This window comes from Bos grunniens, chromosome 24 (genome assembly GCF_055505025.1).
Source record: "Bos grunniens cultivar Pamir isolate PY7600 chromosome 24, Bosgru_T2T1.0, whole genome shotgun sequence".
NCBI classification, from domain to species: domain Eukaryota; kingdom Metazoa; phylum Chordata; class Mammalia; order Artiodactyla; family Bovidae; genus Bos; species Bos grunniens.
The window spans coordinates 32,398,387-32,405,423 of NC_141188.1; the positions used below are offsets into that span (position 1 = coordinate 32,398,387).

Genomic DNA, 7,037 nt, shown 5'->3' on the forward strand with positions numbered 1-7,037 from the left:
TGTACAAGAAAAACCTGCCTAGCCCAGAATCTTTGCACACAATGGCCTCTAGTGTGTTTCTTCTCTAAATGGGCAGTTGTGTGGAAAGAACAAATTTTTTTTCACTAGACTAGTCCAGGTAATACTTAAAAGCCATTTATCCTGAGTTGAGGTAGTCATTTTTTATTAAATGAGTCTCCTTCATTGAATACTAGGAACTGTCACTGACCGTGGTGTCACTAATGAGCAAGTCATTTCATCCCTAGGGCCTCATTCATTTTCTTCCCCTGGGAAGAAGCATGTGTGTGTACATCTGTGCACACACACGCACACACACCCACACACATGTCTTTGTGTTGAGGTGAGGAGCGAGAGCAGGGAAAGTATTTGATATATGCCAGGTACACTCTGAGGTGGAACACTGAGATCAATTAATCCAATAACCTCAGTAGGCATCAGTTCTCCCATTTCACAGACAAGATGCAGAGATGGAAGAATTTTAAAGGTCAAATCTAGAGTAGTTAGGCTAGAATTTGAACACATGTCTGATTCTTGGACAAACTCTTCCCGCTGTACTAAGTTGTCTTTGATGTGATTCAGATGAAAAGAAGTTTCTACTCATTCTTCAACTCTGGAGGTGGGTACCCAGGAAAGAGCACTGTGAATCAGTCTCATTTATTTGAGGCAGTAAAGGATGGGGAGTGGGTCACATAAGCCATGTATCTGCTCCACTTTGTTTGTAAGATCTTCTTCACTAAGCTTTTCAACTTGAATGTCTCATGTTTCTTTTTGGGTGAGTCGTGAGTCTCTGAAAGAAGGAAGGGAGGAAATGAAACATTTATGGAGCACAGAGAGGATTCCCTCCCAGCCTGAACATCCAAGATTTGAATAAGAAATCATAATTAACCTAGGGAATTTCCTCAATGTTTCATAAATTCTCTCATCACTAATTTTTTCCAATGACTTATTTCTATGCTGCATTCTTTTTGGGGGGCCAGAAAATTCTGGGAATGAAGCAGAGTTCCTTTTGTTAAAGGATGAGAGTCTGTCCCTGGGATAAGGTACCATCTTTTCTGGCATTGGGAATTAGTGCCTCTATAAAGACAGCCTTTGACTATACTGATGCCAAGAATAGCATGGAGTCGCCATGTGGCCAAAGGAGTGGGCAAATCTGCCGCTGTGTATGTCACCATGACACAAGGCGACACACCCTGGCTTGGGAGAGCCGTAGCAATTAGGACCCACAGTGGGGGTGTGGAGACTATGTTTGCAGCAGTCATTGTCTGTTTTTCTTACTGCTTGGGGGCAGTTTTAGGACAGACATTATTTATTGTAATTTGACTACCTTTGCTGTGCTAGTTTTACCCACTATTCACTTAGAGCACTATATAGCTGCCAACACTGGAACTCGGTCATCTGCTTATATCCTCTTGAGGTGTCTGGGGACAAAGAATCCCATTCCCTTGGCTCTAAGCTCTAGAGCAGTGGTTCTCAGTTCTGATTGTACATTAGACTCCCTTGAGGGGTTATTAAAAATATTGTTGGCTAGGCCCCATCCTATGAGAATCTGACTTAATTGTTAAGGGTGGGACCATCATCACATTGATATTTTTCAGCAGCTCCCCAAATGAGCCTCATGAACAACCAAAACTGGGAACTGCTGCTCTGGATGGTTGATTCATTCTATATAACTTGTCAGCTGGAGTCTCTGTGGCTTCTGAAGCCGTGCAAGTAATGAGTGAATGAGAAAAAAGGTCCCTTTGCCTGGACATGTTAGACAAATATGCTACTTCTTCTGAATTGACAAGCTCCATGGGCTCCATGGGCACATAGCTTGGTGAGGAGAATACACAGTCTTCACAACTCTGTAGGTTAGTCCTGGTGGCCTCTGGCCTTAGATTCCTCTTCAAGTCTCCTGATTTGGCAGAGTTCCTCTCCTAAGGGTCTCTCCTGGGTCTTGACCTTAGTGCAAATCTCATCTGTTAAAGAAAAACAGAAGGCACACTTCTAAAATGACAATTTGAAGAGCTCCACTGATCTCCTCAGCTATGCAACTCTAACCCATGAAACATGTAAGAAGCAACCATTTGAAGTTTCTGGAAATTTTCTTAAGGGCACACAGCAAACGGAAAAATATTTATTTGAGAAAATCTACTAAATTGCTATATAGTCAATATAGTCAAAGTTATGGTTTTTCCAGTAGTCACGTACAGATGTGAGAGTTAGACCATAAAGAAGGCTGAGCACCAAAGAATTGATGCTTTTGAATTGTGGTGCTGGAGAAGACTCTTGAGAGTCCCTTGGACTGCTAGGAGAACAAATTAATCAATCCTAAAGGAAATCAACCCTATAATTCATTGGAAGGACTGTTGCTGAAGCTCTAGTACTTTGGCTCCCTGATGCGAAAAGCTGATTCATTGAAAAAGACCCTGATGCTGGGAAAGATTAAAGGCAAAAGAAGAGGGTAGCAGACAATGAGATGGTTAGATAGCATCACCAACTTAATGGACATGAATTTGAGCAAACTCAGGGAGATAGAGAAGGACAGGGGAGGCTGGCATGCTGCAGTCCATGGGGTTGCAAAGAGTAAGATGACTTAGCAACTGAACAACAACAAAATTGCTGTTAAGAGCAATGAATCTGTGTCGCATGAGCCATGGGCCATCCCTCCCCTCCCAGCTCTGTGTGACGGAAGTTCTACTTCAGGCAGGAGTAGCCAACAAGAAGGGCTTCCACTTCCCCCAGACCCCTGTCCTTGTCCTAACTCAAGTGCTATGGCACAGAGGTTTTGTCAGCAAGAAATAAGCTGTAAGAACAGAGAGCTCCATAGTTTTCCCTAAGGGCACTGATTTTATCTGAAATAGAGTGTGGTAAACCTAAGAATGCTATGAAAAACAGTGGGGATTCAGAACTTCCCTGGCGGTCCAGTGGTTAGGACTGGGTGCTTTCACTGTTGGGGCCCCGGGTTTGATCTCTGGTTGGAGAACCAGCATCCCACAAGCCATGCAGCATGGCCCAAAAGCAATCAAATGAACAAAAAACAGTGAGGATTTTGAAGGTCAATAATTATGAAGAAATTAGAATGCCATGATAGCAACAAGTTAAACTGTAGAGCATCTGGAAATATAACTGAAAAAGTAAAAAACAGACAGCTAAGAAGAGCCCTCCTTGGATTGCAACAAACTTCAAAGGCTGGCCTCAAGGATTGTCCTTGCAAAGAGGTCTGAATTTAATTGGATTGGGCTGTGGAGAAATTTGTGACATAGGGTATTGTTTAAAATAATAGAAAAATCAGCTAGCAATTTGTGGAGACTAAGATCTGGGTATGATTCCAACAGAGGCAGATAAACAGGAAGCTAAAAAAGAGACCAAGGAAGGAAACCATCAAAGAGAGTCCTGGTAAAGCAACTGCCACCGCAGGGTGATTGTAAGCCTGCCTGCCACCGTAACCTCCGAGGAGGAGGGACGTTAGAAGCTGCACACTGGTGGAAATAATCTAGTCAAATCACTACACAAATAACAAGCAGACAACAACAAAAAAAATCAAGACCCGCAGAGGTGTTGGTGAAGAATCAGTATGCAGAGCTGCTACAATCTATTATTTAAAATGCCAGTTTTCAAAGAAAAATAATGAGACATGCAAAGAAACAGGAAGATGTGATTCATTATGCAGGAGAAAAGAGCAGGCACCCAAAAAGCCTTTAAGAGAACCCAGATGTTGGACTTAGCAAAGATCCTGAATCAACTATTGTAAATATGTTTAAAGAATTAAAGAAAATGGTGCTAAAAGAAGTAATGGAATTTATGATGATGAGACCTTATACAATAGGAAATTTCAATACAAATATAAATTATATAAAAAGAACTAAATGGAAATTCTGGAGTTGAAAGTACAATCAGTTCAGTCGTTCAGTCGTGTCCGACTCTTTGCGACCCCATGAACTGTAGCACGCCAGGCCTCCCTGTCCATCACCAACTCCCGGAGTTCACTCAAACTCACGTCCATTGAGTCGGTGATGCCATCCAGCCGTCTCATCCTCTGTTGTCCCCTTCTCCTCCTGCCTTCGATCCCTTCCAGCATCAGAGTCTTTTCCAATGAGTCAATTCTTCACATGAGGTGGCCAAAGTATTGGAGTTTCAGCTTTAGCAACAGTCCTTCCAATGAACACTCAGGACTGATCTCCTTTAGGACTGGTTGGACCTCCTTGCAGTCCAAGGGACTCTCAAGAGTCTTCTCCAACACCACAATTCAAAAGCAACAATTCTTTGGCACTCAGCTTTCTTCACAGTCCAACTCTCACATCCGTACATGACCACTGGAAAAACCATAGCCTTGACTAGACAGACCTTTGTTGACAAAGTAATGTCTCTGCTTTTTAATATGCTATCTAGGTTGGTCCGGAGAAGGCAATGGCAACCCACTCCAGTACTCTTGCCTGGCGAATCCCATGGACAGAGGAGCCTGGTAGGCTGCAGTCCATGGGGTCGCTAGGAGTCAGACACGACTGAGAGACTTCACTTTCACTTTTCACTTTCATGCATTGGGGAAGGAAATGGCAACCCACTCCAGTGTTCTTGCCTGGAGAATCCCAGGGATGGGGGAGCCTGGTAGGCTGCCGTCTATGGGGTTGCACAGAGTCAGACTTAGCAGCAGCAGCAGCAGCTAAGTTGGTCATAACTTTCCTTCCAAGGGGTAAACATCTTTTAATTTCATGGCTGCAATCACCATCTGCAGTGATTTTGGAGCCCAGAAAAATAAAGTCAGCCACTGTTTCCACTGTTTCCCCATCTATTTGCCATGAAGTGATGGGACTGGATGCCATAATCTTAGTTTTCTGAGTGTTGAGCTTTAAGCCAACTTTTTCACTCTCCTCTTTCATTTTCATCAAGAAGCTCTTTAATTCTTCTTCACTTTCTGCCATAAGGGAAAGTACAATAACTAAAATGAAAATTTCACCAAGGGGTGCTCTGCTGTAGATTAGAGGTGGAAGATGAAAGGATCAGTGAACTTGAAGACATTGATAGAGATTATACAATCTGAAGAACAAAGAACATATAATAATGAACTGAGCTTCACAGAAATGTGGACAACATTAAGTACACTACCATATACAAAATGGAAAATACTAGAAGGAGAGACAAAGACAAAGGAATAGGAAGTATATTCAACGGAAGCTCAGTTGGTAAAGAATTAGCCTGCAATGCAGAAGACCTGGGTTTGATCCCTGGGTCTGGAAGATCCCTTGGAGAAGGAAATGGCAATCCTTCGCAGTATTCTTGCCTGTAAAATCCCATAGCCAGAGGAGCCTGGTGGGCTATCGCCCATGGGGGTCACAAGAGCCGGACATGACTTAGCTACTTAGACTCTAGAAGGAGAGGAAAAGACAAATGAACAGGAAACATGTTCAATAGAATAATGGCTTTAACTTTTCCAAATTTGATGGAAAAGACCATCATCTTAGGCAGGTAAAGCTGAGGGTTTTATTACCTGATCTGGGGATTCTGTTCGGCAAGAAAGCCAAGAGAAATTGAACTTACCCGACACAGAGGCAGTTTTCATGAGTAAGCACATCTCAAGTTTGCTTCTATCTTTGGTCATTTTCCAGTGGCCTGAGATGGTTGTTTTTGTTAAGGTTGTCCAGTTCTACACTTATTTCTGTGGCAGTGGCTCTCCCAGTCTTCTCACACTGCTGTTAGTGGAAGTGAGTCTTGGGACACTTGCCTCTGGAACGCAGTCATCATGCTGAAGAGAAGCACAGGGACTGTTTGGAGATGCTGTGTGTGGGTGCTCTGGCCAACAGCCCCAGCTGGGATCTCAGATGACAGGTGTGAGAGAGGGCGTGTCTTTCTTTCTCTGGATCTGGCCCCAGCTGCTGTCACCCCCAGCACTGAGTCTTCCCAGCTGAGCTCCCAGAGCCTGTGGAGCAGATGAGATACCTCTGCTGACCCACTGAACTGGGAATATAATAAAATGATCTGTTTTCCAACTAACTCAGAGTTGATTGTTATGCGATGGTGGATAATTTGAGTAGCTTAGTGTGGCGATTGGAATACTTTTCATAAAATAGTGGGCATCTGAGGACGGAACTGCAGTCTCCTTTGCCAACATCATTTAATAAGGAAATCAGATTCCGTTTGCATGTTTTACTGACAGCATTGTATTAGATACAGAATCTGCCTGTTGTCTTTGAGAGTTATCTTTCCACTCTGAATGTTTGCTTCATAACACAAATCTGAATTGCTCTTAGTACTACTGGAAAATCCAAAGGAAAAAAAAAAAAACATGTTTTAAATTGTTTGTAAAACATCTCTATTTTGCTGGGAAGGATTACTCCCAAATTCAAGCCTGATTTTTGCCCCGTAAGACATGCACTGAAGAAAGTACTGGGCTGAGAAACCAGGAAACCTGGAGTGGAGTCTGGACCAGTGACCTGGACCATGTGACACCGATTCCAGAAGCCTGAGTATTGTACTAGAAAACAAAAGATTTTGACTGGAAAATTTTAAGAACCCTTCCGGTGTCAACATTTATGATTAGCTCTAAAGACCTGGCAACTTCTTAAATATTCCTGCCTTTTGCACTATCTTCCGAAATTTAATATTGGCACATCCTCCAGCCCAGGAGTTTCACTTTTGGGTATCTAGTCAATGGGAACACTTGCATTTGTTCACAAGATAGTTCAAGGTGTTCATTACAGTGTCATTTATGACAAGAGAATGTTTAGAAACAGCCTTAAATTAATAGGGAAATGACTCAAGAAATAGTGATACACCCTGTTGTTCAATGCTGTGTAACAATTAAAATGGACAGAGGTTCATGACATTGTACAGGAGGCAGTGATCAAGACCATCCCCAAGAAAAAGAAACGCAAAAAGGCAAAATGGTTGTCTGAGGTGGTCTTGCAAATAGCTGAGAAAAGAAGAAAAGCTAAAGGCAAAGGAGAAAAGGAAAGATATACCCATTTGAATGCAAAGTTCCAAAGAATAGCAAGAAGAGATAAGAAAGCTTTCCTCAGTGATCAGTGCAAAGAAATAGAGGAAAACAATAGAATGGGAAA

The 7,037-nt window shown here is 42.6% G+C and overlaps 1 long non-coding RNA gene across 1 annotated transcript; it reads right to left on the minus strand.

Annotated features, from left to right (window-relative positions):
- Positions 1-943: 943 nt before the first annotated feature.
- Positions 944-5,771, minus strand: LOC147346006 (uncharacterized). Its single transcript, XR_015154187.1, has 2 exons — positions 5,518-5,771; positions 944-1,958 (listed from the first exon to the last, which is right to left on the minus strand). It is a non-coding gene; the product is annotated as an uncharacterized LOC147346006 (long non-coding RNA).
- Positions 5,772-7,037: the final 1,266 nt, after the last annotated feature.